Source organism: Lolium rigidum, chromosome 2 (genome assembly GCF_022539505.1).
Source record: "Lolium rigidum isolate FL_2022 chromosome 2, APGP_CSIRO_Lrig_0.1, whole genome shotgun sequence".
Lineage (NCBI taxonomy): Eukaryota > Viridiplantae > Streptophyta > Magnoliopsida > Poales > Poaceae > Lolium > Lolium rigidum.
In genome coordinates this window covers 185,696,921-185,721,495 of record NC_061509.1, presented here as the reverse complement: position 1 = coordinate 185,721,495, position 24,575 = coordinate 185,696,921, and the positions used below count along the sequence as shown (strand labels likewise).

Genomic DNA, 24,575 nt, shown 5'->3' with positions numbered 1-24,575 from the left:
GTGCATACAACTTGTAGATACAATCTAAGCAATAAGTATAGAGCTTAAATCTAAGATCATGCCACTCGGGCCCTAGTGACAAGCATTAAGCATAACAAGATTGCAAGCAACAATAACTTCACAAACTTTATAGATATACTAATCATAATGTATCATCCATCGGATCCCAACAAACACAACACCGATTACATCGGATGGATCTCAATCATGTAAGGCAGCTCATGAGATCATTGTATTGAAGTACATGGGATAGAGAGTACTAACTAGCTATCGCTAGAACCCGTAGTCCATGGGGGAACTACTCACGGAGCATGATGGAGGCGATGGCGTTGATGGAGATGGCTTCCGGGGCACTTCCCCGTCCCGACAGGTGCCGGAACAAAGACTTCGTCCCCGAATTGGAGTTTCGCGATGGCGGCGGCGCCCTGGAGTCTTTCCGGAGTTTCGTCAAAAGGTATCGAGTTTTTAGGTCGAAAGGGCTTATATAGGCGAAGAGGCGGCGCGAGAGGGGCAACAGGGTGCCCTCCCCATAGGCCGGCGCGGCCAGGGATGGCCCGCGCGGCCCTATGGTGTGGGGGCCCTGTGCCTCCCCTCCGACTCCCTTCGGTGTCCCGGTCCGTCTCGGTGAATTATGATGTTTGGTCTTCGTTTCGTCGAATTCCGAGAATATTGCCCGAACAACCTTTTTGGAACCAAAAACAGCAGAAAATAGGAACTGGCAGTGTGGCATCTTGTTAATAGGTTAGTTCCGGAAAACGCATAAAATCATCATAAAGTGCAAGCAAAACATGTAAGTATTGTCATAAAACAAGCATGGAACATCAGAAATTATGGATACGTTGGAGACGTATCAGGGATGTGCAAGGCAAAGGTATGGCCTTGCTAGGTTTTCCTTTTACCGGTCTCAAGGTGGTTGTTGGGAGACCGGATTATACGATAGATAGCCGCACTATCAAGAGGGGCTTTCGGTTGGGTAACTTGATCGCATCGTCTTAGGGAGCTCAATCCTTTGCATACTTTGCATATCTCTATTGCTTCTTGGTGTTTCTTTGTGAAAGGTTCTTGAGCTTGTTTCTAGCTTTACAACAAGCCCAGGTTCATCGAAAACGGAATTCGTATGTCTCCTCTATGACACTTTCAAGGTTGGGTGATTTTACCGGTTACTCATGATTTAAGGTTCTACCTTTTGTACTCATGATAAAATCCCCTCCTACCGATTCTTGTGTTTTCACTTTCTATAGGATAGCATTTGTTGTTATCTTTCAAACAAAATTGGTTTCATTCAAATCGGAGTTCGGGAGCATTTGTTATCTATACCTAATAATAAAGAAAATAAGGCTTCTTGTTGGTCCATCAAAAATTACCCCAATTTTTCGTCTAAATTACGGTCCTGCCACCGCCAGTCAATCAAGAAAACGTTTCGTCGTCCAAGGCTGGTGCGGTTCGTTCGGAAACCTGATCGATTGCTGGATGTAGGCCACACGATGTGTACTACTCAAATAGGATACTTCCAATTAATATTGTATGCACGCCCGCGACCGTGTAGTACTCGAACCGGAGACTTTGGATAGAGTACGTACGTCACACAAGATCGATAATATATACTTTTTGACAAATAGTGAACCACGTACGCGATCGTCCAAGCAAAATTTGCCAGCATCAAAGTCGATCTAGCTGAAGAAACGAATAACATGAAGCCGATGAACGGCCTCGGCCGGTGTGTACGATGCAGACTAGGGGGTCGCCAAGGAGCTAAACCGTAGCGGCCGCCCTCCCGTTCTACTCCATCGTTGCTGCCTGCAAGATCTCACCAGTCTCCCGATTCGATTTGTCCGCAGCACCACTTCCTACGGTATCGTCGCCATAGATGCTGGACAGCCCAGGGGCGCCTCTCAACCACGAGATCCCGGTGTGGTGAGCACCGGAGATCGACCGTGTCGCAGCAGGTGACTGGTGAGATGTTCGCTTGCGGCTACATCGGAGCGCAGAGAAGAAGATCTGGCGCGTTGAGCCTGTGGAGTCCGACGTGGGACGACGCGGCTGGGTAACACGGGAGGAGGCGGCGACCTATGCCTTGGCCACAAAAACATGGCAGGCGGTGGGTGTTCCCGGCATGCTCGAGGTTTTGGCACGAAACCGGTGAGGATGGCGACGCGGGTAAGCAGGTGAGCTCGCGGCATGCAACAACAGTGCTGGCAATGGCAGGCAGAGCGGGCGAGAGTGATCAGTGGTGGCATCTTCTTCAGCGAAGGGAGCTAGGCGTCGTCGGAACGTCGACGCTGGACGAGGCAGCTGGGCAGCGCGGCAGGACGCAGCCGGAGATCGTGTGCGCAACTCAGCAGCGGATTGCTGGCTGTCGCTTGCGGCTCCCTAGGAGCGACGCGATCGACGACCTCGTGTGTTTAGAGTGCGGATGCCGACGCGGCTAGGCAGCGAGGTAGTTGGCGCCGCTGTATGCCACTGGTTCACGTGTCATCCATCACGGCGACGCGTGAGGTGCACGGTGGCCAGCTACTCGGCCACTGAAAGTTTGCGGGCGCGTGCACGGTTGGGCACACAGCAAGCAGCGAACCCCCGCTGAACCAGGTCCTCCCGTGCTCGACCGCCTGATGGAGGGAGTTGTGGCAGCGCGAGGGTTCAAAAGGAAGAGGCGCTATAGATGAGTAACTTCAGATCCGTGAGTGCATGGTGACCAATAATCCTATAGCTACGGACTGATGGGTTACGGACTGGCATAGTGACTGAGAATCTGAATTTGCGGCGAACTAATTACATGCCCACCAGCTGAGGCATACGAGGGTGGCTGCAAATGAGTTTCAACTAAAGTAAAGATCTATATATTGAATTCTTGCATGGCAATGCGGGGCCTCTGTTCCTTTCTGAATATTCGTACTTTGGTTTGGTCAGCTGACATAATCAGAACGAACTGAGTTCACATGTTGCATTTTATTTTTGAGAATCATATCACAGCTTTTGGCCCATGTTGGGAAGTGTGCATGTGGGACTACTCTCGAGACCCAAATCAATTCACATTACTCTTATATATTTATTTTACATGTCCACTTCTAGAAAAATGTAGAGGATGAATTGGATTTTTTTTTTGTAAACCTGTGGCGAGCGCCAAAACTATGCCCATATAACTATGTATACAGGTAGATATTTTTTCACCCGGTGCAACGCACTGGCATGTTTACTATAGGATAGCATTTGTTGTTATCTTTCAAACAAAATTGGTTTCATTCAAATCGGAGTTCGGGAGCATTTGTTATTAAAGAAAAAGGGAAAAGACTTTAAAGAAAAAAAAGGGGGGCCTGAGAATTCCGGCATGCAGCCCGGTCGACCGGGCCTGCCACCAGCCTGCTCGGTTTGCACCGGCTGGTGGGCTTGGTGCAACCGGACCAGGTACCGTAAGGCCGCCCGTCCTGGTCCGGCCCAGCTCCCGGCGCACGCCGGCCTGCTCGGCGGGAGACTCGGCCCGACCGGCCTCTCTGCCGGGCTGGGCCTTTCCTCCGCCTGCGCAACCCACACGCCCCGGGCGTGGCCTGCTCGCCCCCGACCGGCCTGGTCTCCCTCATCCGGCCTGTGCCCCGGTCCGGCCGGGCTGCCGGCTGGGCCGTTTTTCCTGCGATTTTGTGTGTGTTTTTCCCCCAATGGTTATTTTCTCTCCCTTGCTATAAATAGCCTTCTTCCACCTTGAGTTGAGCTAGTTCTTCCTCTTTATTCACCTCCATTGTTGCTATTTGAAGAACTTGCTTCCCCTCTTGATTCCTCCCATGATTCTTGCCCATTCTTGAGGATTTGAGAGAGGAGATCTAGATCTACAATCTCCACCAATCAATTTCTCCTCTAAGTGAGGGGAACCCATTGGATCTAGATCTTGGAGTCTTTTGTTGACTTTCCCCATTGTTCTTCCTCTCCAATCTCATCCTAGCATTCCTTGTTTGGGTGGGATTTGAGTGTGAAGGACTTGAACACCTCTAGTATTCTTGCTTTGCATCATTGCATAGTGTTGAGCTCTCCACCACGATTAGTTTGAGTGAGAGTCCGTGAGCTTGTTACTCTTGGAGGGAGATCTCCTAGTTGGCTTGGCGGTTGGTGCTCCGGTGATCTCTTCAAGGAAGATTGTGAAGATGCCCGGGCTTCTCCTTCGTGGAGCTTGTGAAGTGGTTGTGGAGCTTGCCATCTCTGGAGCGGAGGAAAAGCTAACCATAAGGAAAGGGCCATTATCCTTCGTGGACGTGGCTCGGAGAATAGGGTGAGCCTTTGTGGCGCGGGGAATCCTTCGTGGGACCTCCACTCCTCCAAACGTGACGTACCTTCTTGCAAAGGAAGGGAACACGGGAATACATCCTCGTCTCCGCGTGCCTCGATTATTTGTATACCCGAGCTCTCTTACTTTGTGATAGCCATCGTGCTTGAAGTACATATATCTTGCTATCACTTGTGCTACATATATCTTGTGCCTATCTTGCTTAGCTCTAGTTGTTATTGTTACACTTAGTTGAGCTTAACATATTAGGGTTTGTACTTGTAAACTAAACGTTAGTTTAATTCCGCATTCTTACAAGACAAATCCGCAAGAGTTTTTGAACACCTATTCACCACCCTCTAGGCGACATCTCGTCCTTTCAGTACCTCTGTACTCACTTTCTTTCGACACCCTTGCTAGAATGTGAAGAGGAGGCTTGCACCGGAGTACCAGAAGGGGACTATGAGTTGTTCTACGAGGAGCCAGACCTTTCAGGAGGAGTTGAAGGCGTGGACTATGAGATAGTCTACGGAGCAGATGACACAGAGGCGGATGAGTAGAGATCTACCTTAGACATATCGGAGCAGAACAACGTAGTGACTTACTTAAATAAGTTGCTGAGCTCATCATGTCTACTTTTAGTTTGAAGTTGTAATGGCACTTAAGTAAGATCTTAGGGTGTTCTCATCGGACCTGTGAGAATGCCAACTTGTTAAGAACCATGTTTGTAATAATATGTGGAGTGTTATGACCTATAATGTTTCTGTTGTACCACTCCGAGGGATGTGATATTTGTGAAGAAGCCCCTTCATGAATGTCATATCAACGACTTGTATACTACAACATGCAGTGGTATGTTGGGTCACCGCAATGCCCAACCATTCTTTAATCCTAGTCCAATGGCGCATGGTGAAGCGGCAATGAACGAATAGGTGGTCCACCGATTTCATGACTTGCTTGCAAAGAGGCAAAGACCGCAATTTGGCCACCCCCGCTTCTCAAGCCGGCCCGCCGTCCAAATGCGATTTTGATTAGAAAGCCACGCGAAGAACTTAACTTTTGGCGGAGCCCAAGCTTTCCAAACGTACGTATATATCCATGGCCGATGCGTTCGACCCAAAGAATTGCATCTCATAGGCCGACTTGGTGGTGTATCGCCCATGCGGAGTGAGCCTCCAAATGATTTCATCGTCAATGTCGTGGCGAAGGGTGACAATAATGCTAGTTGGTAAGACTCTTCGAGTCCCTATGGGAGTAATAAAAAATGTACCCATTACAATATGGCCTTACACTAATCCCATTGATTTTGTTGTCATTGATATGCCCATTGATTCTCACCGTTCGATCATTTTTGGAATAACTTTTCTAAACACTGCAGGAGCTAATATTGATTATAGGAAGGAAACCACCACCCTTAAGTTTGGGGAGGAAGTAATGAGCTTCGATTTCTCGAAGTTCGCTCATCAATCAATCATCTAAGATTTTGAACAGGAGGAATTTGAGGAGGAAGGTAATCTCGCTAATCTTTCCGTAATACTTTATGATACTCCTGGAGATGATTTGGAAGTAAGTTTACTTGGAAATGAAAATTCTATGATAGAATTAGATAAAAGTGATATTGAAAAATGCTTGGAATTTCCTCCTTTGACTGATAATTCAACTAATGAGAAATATAAAACACCTAAAAGAAAGAGAGATGAAGATTTACCACCTCCAGAACTGAAACATCTTTCTCAAATTTAAAGTATAAGTTATTGGACGAAACAAATAGATATCCTGTTAGTGTAAGTACTAACCTTTCAGAAAATGAGGAAGAACAGTTAGTGATGGTGCTTAAGTAAGGCCCTCGGCTATTATTTGGATGATTTGAAAGAAATCAATCCCTCAATAGCCACTCATAGAATATTCATGGAAGATGGAGCCCATCCTGTTGCTGATTTTCAAAGAAAACTTAAACCTGAGATGAAGGAAGTGGTAAGAAAAGAAATAATCCGCCTCCTCGACGCGGGGATAATTTATCATGTCAAAGAAAGTGATTGGGTAAGTCATGTTCTTTTTGTCCCTAAGAAAGGAGGATTAATTGCCGTACCAAATAAACACAATGAAATGGTCCCAGCTAGAACTGTTGTAGGATATAAAATGTGCATTGCTTTCGGAAACTAAATAAGGAAACTAGGAAAGATCATTACCCATTGCCATTTATAGATCAAACTTTGCAAAGGCTTGCTAGACACTCTTATTTCTATTATCTTAATGGATATTCTGGGTTCTCCCAAATAGATGTTCATCCGGAAGATCAGCTGAAAATAACCGTCACTTGTCTTTTTGGATTACATGCTTATCATAGAATGCCTTTTGGTTTACGTAATGCACCAACTACCTTTCAGATATGCATGACTGCCTTATTTTCTGATTATATCGAGCACATAATGGAAGTATTCATGGACGACTTTTCTATCTATGAAACTTCATTTAACCATTCTTTGCGTAATTTGCATAAGGTTTTGTAGAGGTGTGAAGACACCAATCTAGTCTTGAACTAGAAAAAATGCCACTTCATGGTTCAAGAAGGGATAGTACTTGGACACAAGATCTCGGGAAGAGACATAGAAGTTGACAAGTCAAAGGTGGAAGCTATCGAAAAATACCACCTCCACAAAATATTAAAGGTATAAGAAATTTCCTTGGTCATGCTGGATTTTACAGAAGGTTCATTAGAATTTTATCCAAAATAGCAAGATCCCTGACTAATTTGTTACAAAAAGACGTTCGTTTTAAGTTTGATGAAAATTGTCTTAATGCTTTTAACATTTTTAAATGAGCTCTCCTTAAAGCTCCAATGATAAAACCACCTGAATTGGAAAAAACCTTTTGAGTCACTTTGTGAGGCAAACCATGAATCTGTCGGAGTTGCTTTGTGCCAGTGGGATGGTGATGAACTTAATATCATTCATCACCCTAGCCGTACCCTCAATAACACATATATAAACTATCCTTTGATATAGTTCTTTGCAGTTGTATTTGCCCGTGAGAAGTTTAGATCTTATATCATTGACTCGAAAGTTAGAGTCTACACTGATCATATGGGCTTGAAAGAAATCCTTGAAAGGACAAACATTAAGCCTAGAATGATTCTTTGGATTTTTCTTTTGCAAGAATTTGATTTGCAGATCATACAAAGAAGTGAAGAACAACTTGAAGATCGAGAATCGGTGGACGAAGAAATATTACCACACAATATATCCACAGTCTTTATACACCAGGTACTCTTTGTTTTTGTGAAGATGTTTTTCCCATTCTTCGTGATGGTGCCAGCAAGCATTTGCTACCCACCATTTACAGAGGAAAGGGGGGGGGGATAATATGAGAGTCGAGGAAGCAAGGTACCTTTTACTAAAAACTATTGTAAGAAGGTTTGAGGTAATTTTATTCTTATCAGTTTGAAGTTTCCAGTTTTTCATTCGTTTGTATGCGTCTTCGAGGTCATTGCAATTTTTTGAGCTGAAAGAAGTTTTTGCGACCCCGGTACGAGCATGCGACACGACCGCACACGCCATACGGGTGGTCCCTAAACTTTCAGACATTTTTTCGTAACTTCATTTTTCTGACTTCGATACCAATACGGACCAGCGGTACGACCGCATTTGCCCGTACGGTTGGTCGACATTTTCTCTGGATGTTGTCTTCGAAAATTCATCTACGGACTCGTTCTTCAGTACGGGCGAGCGGTACGACCGTATACACCCGTACGACCGGTCGCTATAGTTACTATAACTTTTACCTCGTTTCGTTCGATTCTTTGTTTTAAAAAAGATGCCAACTTTTCTTATGTCGATTGCTGGTACGACCATGCGGTATAGTGCAAACCTGCCCGTACCAAATTTTCGGAAGGTTTGAACCGACTTTATCTTACCGGATTTTTGGTAAGGTATCGGGTACGGGCGGATGGTATGGTCTTGGACCGTACCGATGTCCATCGTACTGCCTAGAAATTACTTTTCAAGTCTTTATCTTTCTATATTGTTGAGATTCTTTTTCGGTGCGACCAGAAACTCAAAACCCACGAGATTGATTTCTTCTTCACCCCTAATAAAGCTTCCCAAAGCACCTCCTTCTTCATCCTTTCAGATCTTCATTGCCAGATGCGTTACTTAGCTCCAGGAAAAGGGGAACCTTTCAGCCTCATGCCTCTGTCATGGGAGAGCTTCCAGACTTCAGCCCTTGAGGACGACAAGCGTGAAGCCCAAGGTCTTAGCCCAAGAAATCGGGAGTCGTCTTACGACTCGTACGATGAAAGCTATGAGCCTTACATGCATCAAGCTCCATGTGGCTAGAAACAGCCGGAGTACTTTGCCATGGTGACGCTGGAAGACGAGGAGGAAGCCAAGAAGCCTCACGGGAAGGGGCGCGTGGAATCCCTTCCTTTTTTTCTTCCTCCTTCTCTTTCCCTTCCCCTCCTCCTCTTCCTTTTTTCTTCATCCTTCTCTTTCCCTTCCCCTCCTCCTCCTCCTCCTCCCCCCTCCTCCTCCTCCTCCTTCCGTACCGCCGGTGACACTCTGACAAGAACCTCCTCAACCCGACGAGCACCTCCTCAACCCGGTGACCTCCCTCCGACGACTACCTCCCTAAGTCAGCGACCTCCCTCCAGTGACCACCTCCTCAACCTCGTCGGGACCTCCCTGCAACGACCGCCTCCTCAACCTCAACGATAGCTACCTCCTCAATCTTGTCGTCGACCTCCCGTCCGGTGATCCACCTCCTCAACCCTCGCTGGCCACGGTGAAGAATGTGATGAACACATCACGACGAGATGTAGATATAGATTCGTGAAAAGCATACCGCCGACGCACTAGGCTGGTGCGCTAGCGATAACGTGTTACTGCCAGCATGTTCCCACCGACGCGCCGGTGGTAGCCATTTTTGGTGCGCCGAAGATAGGCCTTTTCCTAGTTGTGTTAGTACATAAATTATACACCACTGTACACAAGTATATCAGCCGATACTGCTTGATAGACTAAGGGTGTCTAATCTTTGGTATTAGGACGATTGCCATGTCATTAAGCTCATTCAATTTTTTTTAATATACTAAAAATGCTTTTTGAGTATTAGTTTTATGGGTATTTGCTAGAGTTGCTGTTATGAAGGATGGATTGATGATGTTAGAGCAAGTCCACTAACACCCATATAGCCCCCCCTATACCCAACATACGAGAGAAAGAAGGAAACCCTTGAGTCCACTAGCTCCCCAATAGCCTCCCCTAAAAATTGGTGTCCCCGACCCAACCCCTCTCTCCCATATGCATTGGGGATGTGGAGGTGTATCATATCCATTCCCCTATCCAGGTTGTGTTTGTTAAAATATGACATGTGACTCTATATTATTAAAATATAGTTAAAAAATAACATATGGGAGGGATTATCGGTTGTGTTTCTGAAAAGGAACAAAATATAAGAAATGAATCTTCTTAGAAGAGTCCCCTACAAAGAGACATAGGGGAAAAAATGTAGGGGTTTGCTGCACTTGCTCTTAGGGGATGGCATAACCTAAACTTGGTTCAAACTAGGATTTTGGGATAAAATATGCTAAATGTGTCTATTAAATGAAATATCTTTATTTCAAACATTTAAAAAATTTGCAATAACCTTTTCTTTTGTTTTAGTGGTATTCAGATTTTAAGCACAAGAAGAGCACAATGCGTCCTCTCACCCACATAGTTAGTCTGGGTGGCATTCTTGTAAATATTGCGAACTCCGGGGGCATTCATTATGGCAAAGTCGGAAATTTCAAATCTTTGGGGGGCAAATTTTTGCCGCGGGCTACCCTAAAACGAGCTATTCCTCCCACCCACCTCGCGTCTCAGTTTCCCGCACCTCCGAAATAGAGAAGAGGGCGCTGCGGAGGCCTCGACGGCGGCGCGTGCGTAGGTGAGTCTTCTCCGGCCATCCTCCCCTCTCCCCATGGCAGTGCCCCGCCCCATTCTTCTTCCAACTCCCTTCAGTGGAGCAGCCGCGGGAACCCTATTCCCCTCTAAACCCTAAATCCCCCGACTGAATCCCATCTGCATCTTCCTCGCTCGCCGCAGCCACAAACTAGGACACGAGCTCAGCAGCGATCCCGGGATTCGGTAGGTACGGGTTAGAACCAACCCCATCCATCGACCCTGATCATCCCCGGACCACCTCTCGTTGCAACAACGGGCTTGGCGGCCCGGCGGACGACCTCCCTGCGTAACCCACTGGCGGCAACGATGATTTTCATCCCATCTTTGGTGTGCACCGTGGACAGGAAACCCCGTGATTTCGTTATTTTTTTGGATGGCAAAGATCCCGTCGTCCACTGTTCCTGTGTTGATTCGAAGCAGCAATTTATTGGGTGGCCGGAGATTAGCCGTTTACTCAGATGATGTGTGGTGCACAAGTTGGTCGGAATTGGTTTTGTTCGTCTCTAACTTCTATACATTGTTAAGAGGAGAGCGCCAAATTGCCGAACCCCTTGAAGCCCCTTTCTCCCCCATACCACGAGCGAGTAAAGAAAGAGGCAAGAGCAGGCAACACGCCGGCGGCCGCAGCGGGAGGTACCCGGCCCTCACCAGCCTCTGCCCCACCGTTGATATTCTCCTTCGTTCTCCATGCCCCCGTTAGATTTACTGGTTGGTTTTGCTTTCCCCGATCTGGTTGATACTTGTCGTGTACTGATCAATCAGATAATTCCGCCATGAGCCGGGAATCCAAATGCATCAGCCTAGTTTTTTTCTCAAGTGTGCCGGTCCTTGTTTGATTGAATTGGTTTGGTTGTGAGCTATTTCTGCTTGCTTGCAATTGCTCCCTTGCTGAATGCCAATGTGATGCATTTCTTGCTGCATGGTTTAATTTTTCCTTTTCACCTTGGAACGGGGTCAATGAGCCCTCGCCACCATGACTCCCCTCCAGGACTGGAGCATGGCAGCTCGAAACAATTCTCATGTATTTGTTGCCCCCAAGCTGGACTGTTGTGTAGTGGAGAGGTGAGATTCACCTAGACTAGGATTGTTTTTCTTGGTGGTTAACAACGAGCCCTAACTTGATCCGATTGTTTGGATTTATTTTCTGCTTGGTGGAGTACTACTAGCAGTTCAGACATAATCTGGGTGGTGTGGAGGGTTGTTGTTGTGGTGTTTAACTGACCCCCCATGTGTATCCGCCCTCTTCTCTTGTATAACTGTTCTCTTACCACAAATGAACAATAAATGCTGAATTTTGCCTCTTCAATAAGTCTTCGCTTGTATGAAGTACACACATGCATCTTGGTTGTAATAGGCTTTCTATGCATGATCTATCAGATAGTTAAGTATGACACTGTCAACGGCTCAAGTTATTGGGCCTGGGCCAAGTGGTCAACACAATGCATAGCGCAAACAAAAAATCCCTGACTGTCAAAGCCAGATGGTTGAGATTATGCAACGACAAGGTTGTGCAGTTATAGTAGCAACAGCAAACGATTTGCTTCCCTTGCAGATATTTCCATTGCTTCAGTTCACTGCAGTAATATGTTAAAAACTCTCTGGAGCAGTCACTATCTTTGTTGATTTGCTTTTGTTCACTGGGAATTTCAACTTATTTGATATTTTCTTTTTTAATTACCACCAAAGAATCTGTCGCGCAGTTTTCGGTCCCATTGGTATCATTAATTGTGAAACTATTTCCCATCATATTCAGCTGGTAGTTTTCAATCATAAGTTGGTATACATTTGCAAGGATTCTGCTCTTGGCTGTTCTAAGAGTGCGCTTCATTGAACTGAATCTGATGTCAGTTTACATCTGTCTGAATTCTCTAGACCTAATTACACTGGAAACAGCAGTACTTTCTGACCATTTGAATGGATTCTGTGGGAGATTAGTAGGTTACTTATTCCTGAAGATCAAAGTACAACGGGCGACATGCTTTATAGTATTGCCTAAGACCAGATTTTAACCGACTAGGCCTCGATTTCCATAGCTTAAACAAACTTGATTAACTCCTAATTAACTCTCTTCAGTCCCTAATGCAAACTTGATCCAACTCTTATCATATTCTAATGCCTTCCTGGACTCCTGCCGCAGCACCTAGTGCAGGCCTTCTGGATACATCACACCTAAGATGTGCCACCTTCTTCGCACCTGAGCTTGACAATTATAAATTTGGCACCAAAAGGACTCCGTAACATTGGCAATCTCGATAGCATGACTGATCATATCAGTTAGTGTGCAATTTTTATATGGTTTAATTTGGTTGCGGTTTGAAACTTGGTCATCTTTATGGTACCACCACTTATTACTAGTTTCATGTTGTCTTCATGTGGGAAATATTTGTGGAAGCAAATCATGCAGGCTTTGTTTATATGGTTCAATTGCAAATGACCAATTTGTATAATTTCTTCCCATTGTCCCCTAACTGTCTTGTCTTGTTACTCAGGCTGCTTCTGTGCTTCCTCAAGAAGAGTTACAGTACTTGGGAGTTTGTGCGCCTGGTACCGATTCAACTGTTGAACCTTTTTATTGGATGTTATTCATGTTCCATATTGATCGGTCATGTGAGTTACTGAATACATAAAATATAGAATAATGCCATAGGTGTAATTTATTTTCGGATAAATGACCTTGACTCTGAATATCAAAGTGGAGATATTCTGCATTCTGAATCAGATGGGGGATATACCTGTGTCTCAAGCATGTAGGCATTAATCTTTTTTGCTCCACTTAGCTTATTCCTTGCATGTAGATTCTGCGAACTTGCAATATTTTCATCGTGTACATGTGTGTTTAACTGTTAACTGAAATGAAGTTTTCTCTTTGCAATAAAGTGCATGTTCTCATAATCTTGGGGAACTATGAGCTAACTCTTTTTGATTAATTTATCGACAACAGTTCTTATAGTAGATAAATAGATGTTCAGTTTTGGTTGTTTTTATGAGTTTGTGCACTCAGGGTTGGCAGGGGCGGTTGTAGCATGGGGATGTGGTATACCTTGAGTGCCAGTGTTGAACAACGTTTTGATTGACTGCCAATACAAGCCACATACATTACTCTTACGCACCCGATAGGTGTTCATCTCACTGCTCTGGCTAGCTGCATGCCAGTCCGTGCTTTCCCTCTCTGCCTCAATAGCTGTCCCTAAATTCAACCACCACAGCCTGCGCCTCCTGAATGTGTCACCCTCACCACCACCCAATGCCGCCTCTTGTTAATGACCTGTGCAGCCCATTTCAGAAAGCTGAGGAGTCGCACAAACGACAGAACAAATGCAGAACCCTTTATTGGTTGGCAGGGTAATACCTGAAAAAGTAGGGGTCTTGTGCCAAATTCGAAATTGCGCCATAGACATAGGAAAGGTTGATGCTGACTACTACTACACAAAATATTATAAGGCCTTATACAAGTGGTTTTTGTACTGGTTCAGCAACGCATGGTTCGTCTTACACGCGATGTGTGGTTGAATTGATCACGTCAGGTCAAAGCGTGAATTGCCACTGGCTTGAATTAAAAAGAACTATTGCAATTTGTAAGCGAACACCTGCACAGCCGGTGGCTAAGCGCTTGGTCCATGTAGTCATCGTTGTCCAGCCTGTCCACTCTGGAATTCTTCCCGGAGCTATTTCCAGCAGCTTGGATTAGCGCCATGGAAGGTGGATCCACCATGACCCTGTCGGCCTTTTTGGCAGTCTCACCCCTTGCCTTCTTTGTACTTGCCTGGACAACGCTCTGGCCCGCATCATTCCCTGCTATGGCCCCAACAACGCTCTACCAGATCCATGGCCCCATCGTACATGACCAAGATTATTGACCCCAACTCAGGAATTAGCACATCCATGTAGTAATCCGCACAATCCACAAACTAGTACACCCTAATTGTCATCTTGCTTAATTGTTCACCGAACCAGAAGGAACCCATCTTCACCGAACACCTCTGCCATGGCATTGCGGGCAGTGCTTCAGTGCCCCCTCCTTCCCCAGTAAGAATGCTCTAGCTGCCTCACTTTCTTTTCCTCACTGCATTACACCCAACCAGAGATGTAAAGACACGCGTGCCTCGACGTGGAAGGATTTTTCCTGTACCGTGTTCCATAAGCCTGTCCATATTCATGGACAATCGGTCCACCTCCGAAGAAAATGGTGAATTCATAAAACATTCCTGCATCGTATATAAACATAATATGTCGTTACTCATGATGGCCATATTATGTGTACATAGAAAAAATGTATATGTGTATATTCATGGTGAATGTAGTTGTTTGGACTTAGATCTGTTAACGCATAAGCTTGTCGAAAGCTCGAGCTGGGCTCTGCTGACTTTGAATTTACTTTTGAGCTTGCTGTCAGTCTGGGCAAAGTTCTGCTGTGCCATTTGAGCTCAAGCTTGTAGTCTTGTGAGCTTCAGCTAGGCTAGCTTGGGGGCTGGGCTGAAGTCAGAGTGATTGTTAAGCTTGAGCTTTTTGACAGCTACCCTAGTGGTGTTGTTGTCTGTTGTATATGAAGGTAAACAAAGTGGAAATCATCACGTGGAAGATGACCGGGTGTGGTGTCAACCTTGTTGAGATGAGACGACATGAGATCATAGATGCCAGAGATGAACTTTGAGGAAAGAAGGCTAGTATTCTCATTGCTTAATTAGAAGAACAAAATACCTGGCTTTAAGTCCTTTCTTTTTTTATCGAGAAAACGCAAAAAGCCTTTGCGTTTCATTTCATTGAAAAGTAGGAAGAGAACAAGGTTTTAGATGTTACAACCCACAGGAGGGGGAAGCACAGAAGGGTCTTAGGAGACAAAAAAGGATTAGTGCACATCCCAGGTGCTCGGCAGAATGGCACGCAGGCCTAGCGCGCCGGCCCTGGCCCAAAGGCTAGCCTCCTTCCTTTCTTTTCACCTTCAGCTTGTCCATAAGGCAGCTTAAGCTTAACTGCAGAAGCTCCTGTGCAGGGACACCCTCAGAAACTTGTGTCCTGTTGCAAACAGCTTGCGGAATTTGAGCTTATTGTCTTAGTTGACCAAAGGGAAATACCGCCAGTTTTTATAACATTCTTTTTGGACTGTTTTAGCTCCCAATTAGCAAGAAAGTAAATTTGCATACATGTCACTGTTCATGAAGCGCGAGTTATTACTCATAGTCCATTCATCATATTTTGTATATACACATAATACATTCACCATTTTATGCTCTCACTGGATACAGTAATTAACACACAACTTATTCATGAAATGTTTGAAGACATAATTATATGTATCATGCCTTGGTTCATCCTGAAACTTTCTGTTTAAAGAAACATTCAGTAACTATTTTAGCAGACGACTAAAACTACATTTATGCGACAGATAGATTAATCCAAATCATATTGGTGATTTCATGAGTACTACTCTCTGAAGAATATTCATCGGAACTGTTTTTTTTTGGCAAAATATATTCTGATATTAACCGCGAAAACCGTAAGCAAAGGAGCAATAGAATCTTCTTTTGAAATAGAAGCAGACATTCTAAAATGATGTCCTTGTTGTGAAGCAAATAAACAGCCATGGAATTTGTCATTATCTTGTCATTTATTGAAAGAACATAGATCAAGCAGAGATTAATTACTTATCACGACCAGACACATAAGTCAATGGAGAAATCCATCACTTCATGGAGCTCTTTGCACTTCAAAATTATTTGCCACTGTTTGAACAGAGACGTGATCATGAGACACAATGACACATAGAAATGTCCCAACACGGTAGTTAACACCATGCTTGACGTTGCATCCTCCAGGTGGGCAGGTGGTATGCCTGGTATGAGAAATAAGGGTTTATACCGTAAAGCAAAGGGGCAATAGAATCTTCTTTTGAAATAAAAGCAGACATTGTAAAATGATGTCCTTGTTGTGAAGCAAATAAACAACCATGGAATTTGTCATTATCTTGTCATTTGTTCAAAGAACATAGATCAAGCAGAGAATAATTACTTATCGCTATCAGACACATAATTCCATGGAGAAATCCTTCATGCAGCTGTTTGCACTTCAAAATTATTTGCCATTGTTTGAACAAAGACGTGATCATGAGACACAATGACGCAGAAATATCCCAACACGGTAGTTAACACCATGCTTGCCCTTGCATCCTCCAGGTGGGCAGGTGGTATGCCTGGTATGAGAAATACGGGTTTATGTATGTTGTCTGAATCTTTATGCCTTTCTTGTACGTTTATGATGGTTTTATAGATTTCTCTCCCCATTCCTTTGTGCTCAGATTAGTGAAAGTGATACTGCACCATATATGACATTGTTAGCACATTAGTGGTATGCTGCAATTTTTTTGATGCCAACATAGCTAGCTGAAAGTTATCTATTTTGTTGCTGCAAGGCATATATTTTAATCTGACATAGCCTCTTTTTAGTGTGTGTTTAGACTCAAAGCTCTTCTGGCGAGGCAATGTGAATTTTGTCCTTAGATTCCATCTATGCACTAGCTTGATTGTTAACTCTGTAAGGCTGATGCGTATATGGACTTGATCTTGACTATTAGCCATAGTTAGAGCCTATGTTACATGGTACGGGGATACGAATATGGGGATACGGATACGGGGATACGGAAAAACGGCTTTTTCTCAAAGTAGCCTTACGGGGATACGGCGAATATATGCATAAATGCATTAAAAATCAGTACAAATAAACAGTATTATAAAGATGAGAAAATTGGCCTGAATGAAGTTAAGCTAGCACAGTCTTTTTAAGTCTGGCCACAGCCGACTAGGCAGGAGAAGTCCAGCAGATTAAGTTTCATCTATCGATTAGGCCTTTCGGTGGGTTCTGGATCGAGTGGTAACAGGGCCTGGACGTATTTCTTAGGTATCCCCTGCGTATCCCAGCCGTTTTCTAACATTTTCCCTTGTTATTTAATACCGAAAATGAGATACTTGGGGATACGAGTATCCCATGCGTATCCATGCGTATCCCCGTTCCCATGCAGTATCCTGCACCGATACGGCACTTCTATGCCGTATCCCTGCATCATAGGTTAGAGCCCTCAAAATTCCAAAATTATAGTGACCGTATCATTCAATTTGTTAGATCTTGCTAACTATCTGAAAAATAGAGTAGAACTGAAACATAATAATCAGTAATACACTAAAGTGATTGCTAGATAGAAAATCTACTTATTGATTCATCTAATCTGCTATTTGTTATTTACTTCATAAAATGGCATCATCATTATGAAGTCCATGAGTGCATATTTTGTTGGATATGACTATGGTTTTGTAAACTTATGTTATTCTTCCATTCTTTCACAAAATTTCAGGACCTGACACACCAGAAACTCTTGTTCGTATATGCAAGCTGGTCCATGCTGTTTATGTACTGTTGAGATAGTTTGGAAAGGTAGCTGAGTTCAAATTTGGGTTTTATATAGCCCCTTTCAGTTCACAACATTTTATGTGATTGTTTCTGATTTCCCAAACCAATTTCAGGAGCAGTGTTATGGACTGCAACAGAGAAGAGGCCATCAAGGCCAGGGAAATTGCTACAAAAAAGTTAGAAAACAAGGACTTTGTTGGTGCCAAAAGGATTGCACTGAAAGCACAAAGGATTTTTCCAGAGCTTGAGAACTTATCCCAGCTGTTGACTGTCTGTGAAGTACATTGTGCAGCAGAGGCAAAGTTAAATGGTTTGTTGGACTTCTATGGGATTCTCCAAATGGATGTAACGGCGGATGAGGCAACCATAAAAAAACAGTACCGGAAGCTTGCCTTCTCACTTCACCCTGATAAAAACAGTTTCCCTAGTGCAGAAGCTGCTTTCAAATTGGTTGCAGAAGCTCACTCAACATTGTCTGATCGAACAAAAAGACCTGCATATGACAGCAAGTGGAGGGTTGCTTCTAAAATTGCACCAAAGCAGGGTTCAGAACAAAAGCAAGGTACCCAACCAAATCAAGGTACAAAACCAAATCAAGGTACCCAACCAAAGCAGGCTACCCAACCAATGCAGGGTAAGAAACCAAAGAAGGCACCAATAACAAAGCAGGCAAGAATGCAAAAGCAGGAGGCAGTACCAAAGCAGACTACAGAAGCGATGAAGAAATCAGTTCCATCAACCTTTGCTGATCAGGCAATCTGGACCAAATGCAATCACTGTAGAACAAAATATCAGTACTACAGCGGCGTACTAAATCATAGCATCCGCTGTCAGAACTGCAATAATTTTTTTGTTGCTTCTAAGCTGAATGAACAAGATGTTCCTTCTGTATTCACATCAAATGCAACGAATGGAATTGGACAACAGGGTGGTCTTCCCAGTCAACAAGACTGTTCTACAAAGTTCTCTTCTAGGTTGAACTGTGATGCTAAGGCCTCGGCGAATGGAGCACAAAATGATGAACACATGAAGAGTGCCAGGACAGTTGGTGAGAAGGTTAACCATGCAGAGGCAGGTGGGAAAAGGGGGTTGAATTTTCAACGGGGAATCTGTCTAAATCACCTGCACCAAGTTCAAATGACAAGGCTGGTGGAAAGATGGCGGCTGACCCTGCCGATCCAGATGTTGCTGATAGTACAAACATGCGTAGTAGGGTAGTAGATACATCAGCAGAGCCAGGCGCTATTGGCAGCCCTAGCCCCCGGAGATCAGCTAGGAGAAAGGCAAACCCTGATGCCAATATTGCGGTTTCCCCTAGCAAAAAGAAACGAACAATAAAAGATTGGTTTTCAAATGCTGACTCGAGTTGTAAGAAAACATTTGAGGGTAATGCTGCTCGTGCTGATGTAAAAATTGGTGAAGCTCATGTCTCCAGTGAAGCACAAAAACAAGAGAAAGGAAGTACTACTAATGAAGGCAACCAGGAAAACATTAAGAAAGAAGTCATCCATGATGCACCTGCTGTGAAGAAGCCCTCCGATTCTGTGCAATTTTCCTACCCCGACCCAGAATTTTTTGACTTTGATAAACGCAGGCTTATTAATCTGTTTGCAGTTGATCAGATCTGGGCAGTTTATGATGATCGCGATGGCATGCCACGGTATTATGCCCGAATAAGGCGTGTAGATGCTACCAAATCCACAGTTCAGTACACTTGGCTGGAGCATGAGGCAATGAATGAAGAAGAAGACAGATGGACTGATGCACTGCCTGTTGCTTGTGGTACGTATAAATTAGGAGAAACAGATGTATCACCAGGTACCCTCATGTTTTCTCATCTTGTTCCATGGGGAAAAGGCCGAAAAAGGAGTTCGTATGAAATATATCCCCGGAAGGGTGAGGCATGGGCTCTTTATAAGGGTTGGAGTATGCAGTGGAGCTCAGATGCTGATAACCATAAAACATACGAGTATGACGTTGTGGAGGTCCTGTCAGATTTCACAGTGGAAGCTGGAGTTGCTGTTGCCCCCTTGGTCAAGATTAAAGGTTTTGTCAGTCTATTTGCAAAAGTAATTGGCAAATCATCATTTGTTATACCGTCTAGTGAAGTGCTTCGGTTTTCTCACAGTATCCCGTCTTATAGAACAAAAGGAAATGAAAAGGTAGGTGTGGCAAGTGGGTTTCTTGAACTAGATACCGCATCACTTCCTAGTAACCTGGATGTAGCATTTCCGTCAGTTCCCATCGGCAAGACAATTAATAGTGGCTGCATTGATGCCAGTGGTATTAGTACAGCAGGTCCTGGAAATGAACAAAGTGCTCAAAAAGAAAATCAGCGAAGTGGAGGAAAACATATGGATGATTTCCCTGAACGAACCCCAAATCAGCAACAGAAGGTCCGTACTGGGAATGTGCCTGGTTCTTCCTCTCAGCAATTGTGCACCTCTCCAAGTGCTATTGCGACATATCCAGACTCAGAATTTTATAACTTTGAACAAGGGCGATCATATAATAAGTTTGAACGTGGCCAGATATGGGCTCTTTACAGCGATCTGGACAAATTTCCGAAGTACTATGGTTGGGTGACCAAAGTTGATATGGAACCGTTCAGATTGCATTTGACTTGGCTCGAACTTAGTCCAGAACTGGAGCAAGAGAAGATGTGGTTGGATCATGATATACCTGTGAGCTGTGGGAGATTTAAGCTCCACAACTGGAGGATCAAGTATGATTCAAATGATGCATTCTCTCATTTAGTAGAAACTAGCCCAGTTAGCAGTTGCCAACGATCATTTGAAATTCACCCGCGAGTAGGGGAAATTTGGGCCGTGTACAAAAACTGGTCACCTGACTGGGTTCCTTCCAGCAGTGACTCCTGTGAATGTGCTATTGGTGAGATTACCGAGCGCACTGAAGCTAGCACAAAATTCTCATTTCTGACTCAAGTAGATGGTTACAGAGTTGTGTTCAGGCCTGACAATGAACGAGGCATTTTGGAGATACCTGCAAATGAGAACTTAAGGTTTTCCCACCTTATACCTTCCTTCCGCCTGACAGAAGAAAAAGGTGGCAAACTCCGTGGCTTCTATGAGCTAGATCCAGCTTCTGTTCCTGATGCTTTCTTGCCCCGGGTCAGCACCTGCTGACTTCAAAGCTGACTGTTCTGAAGCTAAAACTGAATTACTTTCAATTAAATCAGGTACTCATCTGGTCGCTCTTGTGATATGGTTACCAATCACTTTGGATGTTGTTACCTGTAGGAGAAAGCAAATGATCAATTAGGAATACCTGTATCCCTCTCTTGATTCGTCACGAGCTTGATGAACATCTCAAACCTTCTAGTGCCTGGCTTTTCTTGTTGTTGCTATTTATGTTGTGGAACTCATGAAAGCTGCAAAAACCTGATGGTTTCCAGCATATTGCCAATCCACTACCAGTACTAAACTGATTATATATGATGCTTGAAGTATATTTCCTTATTATGGTCTGCAAAAACTTACTTTCAGTTGGTAATTCTGGTTATTTGTGATGAAGTATTCTCATTTTCCTATTATGGTCTGTATTATCCAAATTAATTTTACTTGTTCATTGCTGCAGGCTATGTATCGATGAGCAGCTTAGAGAAGACTTATGTTCATGCTCCCCTTTTGCTGTGCTGGAGGTTGTGGATTCATGTCATTTGCTGATGAACAGAGGCCATTCCTCAAGATATCTGCTGTTAGAATAGAACTCAGCAGGAAAAAGACTGGAATTATTTTTAGCAATGTCTTTAGCTTCAGACTGTATCAAGTCTAGTGAACTGTGAGTTTGGTAGACGAGTTTAGCATCAATGAGTACACCCTCATTTTGAAATGGTTCGGAAGTTAAATCTTTTGCAGTCATTGCGGACAAGAGGCACCACGCCGGGGGCATACTCTTCTGTATTTCGTGTGTGTTTGGAATGGACATATTTTTCTCATGTGTGCTCCGGTATTCAGCACACACAATAAAATACCTCCAATCCAAACATAACCCTAGGTGCCTAGGCCCCTGTTTTGATGGCCAGTTTTCAGGCCCAAACCAGCGTTTCTTTTGATCAGAAGAGTATGCGTTTGGAAGCTTGTTTTGGCGCAGTCCAAATCCATCGGATCCCAAAGAAAAAACACCTCTTCTGGCCAGAGTTTCAATCCGAGAGATATATCGGATCAGATCAGAGGCGACGTTGTGCTTCCCAGACTCCCCTCCGTCGTCGGCTACTTCACCTGAGTAAGATACCCGACCATGGACTACCTCCCTGACGCGAACGGCCATCGCCATTGCTTCCATTGACTACTTCTCCTGCCGCGAACCGATGACTACCTCTCCAGCCTCTGTCCACGAAGAAGGCCTCCGCTACTGCACCCATTTCCGTCGCTGCGTTACCCAATCTCTTTCTCCTCGCACTCCAATGATCCCGCCCATGGTTCTTGCCAGGCTTCTCAGCTTAACACTCTTCCAAACACCCGCACAAAAAATACACTTCCAAACACATATTTTCTTCAGGCTAAAAAAACTACGGAAAATACTTCCGTTACCAATTACTACTCGAATTAAGTGTTGTTGCTTTGTCTAGATACGGTCATATCTATACATTGAAATGCGTCTAGATATATCTGTAAGTAGACAAAGCCACGACACTTAATTTGGAACAGGAATACTCCCTCCAGATAAGTTTATTAGAGTATTACGCATTTTGAGAAAAACTTTAACCATTAGTTTGGCCAACAAAATATGAGATATATGACTAAAAATTGTACCATTGAAAAATTCTTTTGAATATGAATCCAATGCTATCATTTTTATGGCATACATCTCATACTTTGTTAATCAAATTAATGGTCAATTTTTTTTGGAAGCACATATTATCCTAATAAACCAATATGCAGGGACTAGTAGTGATTTAGTTCACCCCACTGGCAAAAAAGGCCTAGGTGCTAAGGAGATGGGACATGGGAATGGGAGGATAGGGGATGCGGATCTTGAGGCAGGGGGCGAGCGGAGATGCGGTCCAGCTGTTCATGGCAGCGCGAAGGAGACATTCAGCATAACCTATGGTATGTCAAATCCGAGGAGGAGGCAGGTGGTGGCGTGGAGGAGACAAGTGGCGGAACAGAGGGCTCAACCACTGGGAGCCGCTAGGAATTGTTGGGTTGGTGGTTTTGTCCACAAACGCCACTTAAATTTGGTGGTACGCCAGTTACGCCACTTAGGCTAAATTTCACGGGCGGGCATGTGTGCACTCAGTTTGCCACTGCCACTTAAATCCTGATGCGGGGATGCTCAGGGCGACCAAATATCTTAGTGTTTGTTCACCAACCTTAATAACAAACGCTCAACATAGAAGCAAACAAAACCTTACAGACTATAAGCAAACATGAGCAATAACCGCAGAGTGACCATAACAGTAGAATGCCCTTTGCACAAACAACCGAGAAGATCAAACTGGTTCCACCATCACAAAATCGTACACTTTCCAATGAATCAGCAGACGGGGCTATAATATGCATTCCAGGATTAAGGAGAACATAGCATAAAACCCAATCAATTTAAGATAAGATAGCTAATCTCCATTCTCTAGCAAGTGAAATAACAAAATCCTCACAGGTCCAAACACATGACTCCCAACATCACATGTTAGTCTCAAACATGCAAAGCTCCCATAATGGGGGTAATAAGGAGCCTGCTAATCAATACTAAAGCAAGATGGACCGAACATTGCGACTACTAGAGAAGGCATTGTTTGAACTGCTTGGGCTTCATGCTTAAACCTCCTGGACACTCAAACCTGCAATAAACAATACTACGATTGGTAAGCACAGTGCTGGTTGCAAGAGTTTGACAAAACAAATGGGACTGCCGTATGCAGAGCATCAGTAGACAACAAGATATTGACATCATAATGACTATCCCAGATTAAGATTATGCTTGCCGTGTTACATTGATTTGTGCAATACTACACACTAGTAGTATAAATAGAGAACACATATCTGGTGGCAATCTGATGATTACGATCTGCTGGATGCTTGCCACCAGCAGTGACATCTGGAACCCACAAAAATGATGCATCATCCGAAGTTGCAGATCATTCGGAAATATCAATAGTTTACACCATAGAGTAGGATGCCTATGGTTATCCCAGATTTTTATTGCTCGTTGGTGATGAAGACAGAAGCACGAGCTAGATGAAATAGTCTATGATGTACTGTTTATGTAAGACCAGTCATGCAAATGAACTGCTTGTCTGCATGTCAAGTATATTACAGACATCGGAAAAAGAGGTAAATATATTACTGCCATCGCAGGATTCTGAATCTAAAAGTATTACTCCTACATTGCATGCTAATATGACATAGCAACACAGGAAAACTAGCTCACCAGAGTTGATTCAGCAGTCAGACGCGATGCTAAATTCCAGTAAGCTACAAAGCAAACTAGTAGCTGTAGGAACCCAAAGAAAGGTTAAAAAAAGGCTGATTTTAAGAGCATGCTATCTGTTTCAACAGATGTTGGCATGGCATTGGCCCTTTGAATACTTCAAGTTTGAGCTTGAGTAGCCTGTTCTTTCTATGCAGGACTTGCTGTTGTTGCTTCGGCTCTGCTTGTGGCGCCCGGTACTTGTAGTTTCTGTAGGGCTTTGCTTTTCTTTTGAACTTGTTCAAATACGTGTAAGCAACACCGTTGTATCCTAGCCAATTGAGGCTTTACATATTAATTTAAATTGAGGCTCTTTGGGCCTTTTATCTATTTTTTTTCCCTATAGAACTAATTACACACGCAGCCGAATTTAATTAGACCGTTCTTGCTCGCACGCGTCTCCACTGTCGACCGTATTTGCGCATCTTGCACAGGACCAACTCCTCGCCATCTTCTTGTTGATCTTGGGGAACGCTGTACTCGATCATCACCCACTTCGTCTTGACCTTGTTAATCATGTAGAAGTTATACCTCCGGTATCCGATGAGGCCGCT

The 24,575-nt window shown here is 44.1% G+C and overlaps 1 long non-coding RNA gene and 1 pseudogene across 1 annotated transcript; both read left to right on the top strand.

The window, feature by feature from the left end:
• The first annotated feature begins 10,112 nt into the window (after window positions 1-10,112).
• On the top strand, window positions 10,113-17,614 carry LOC124692713. Its single transcript, XR_006999652.1, has 3 exons — window positions 10,113-10,174; window positions 12,681-12,735; window positions 17,534-17,614. It is a non-coding gene; the product is annotated as an uncharacterized LOC124692713 (long non-coding RNA).
• A 98-nt stretch (window positions 17,615-17,712) lies between these two features.
• On the top strand, window positions 17,713-21,489 carry LOC124692712 (annotated as a pseudogene).
• Window positions 21,490-24,575: the final 3,086 nt, after the last annotated feature.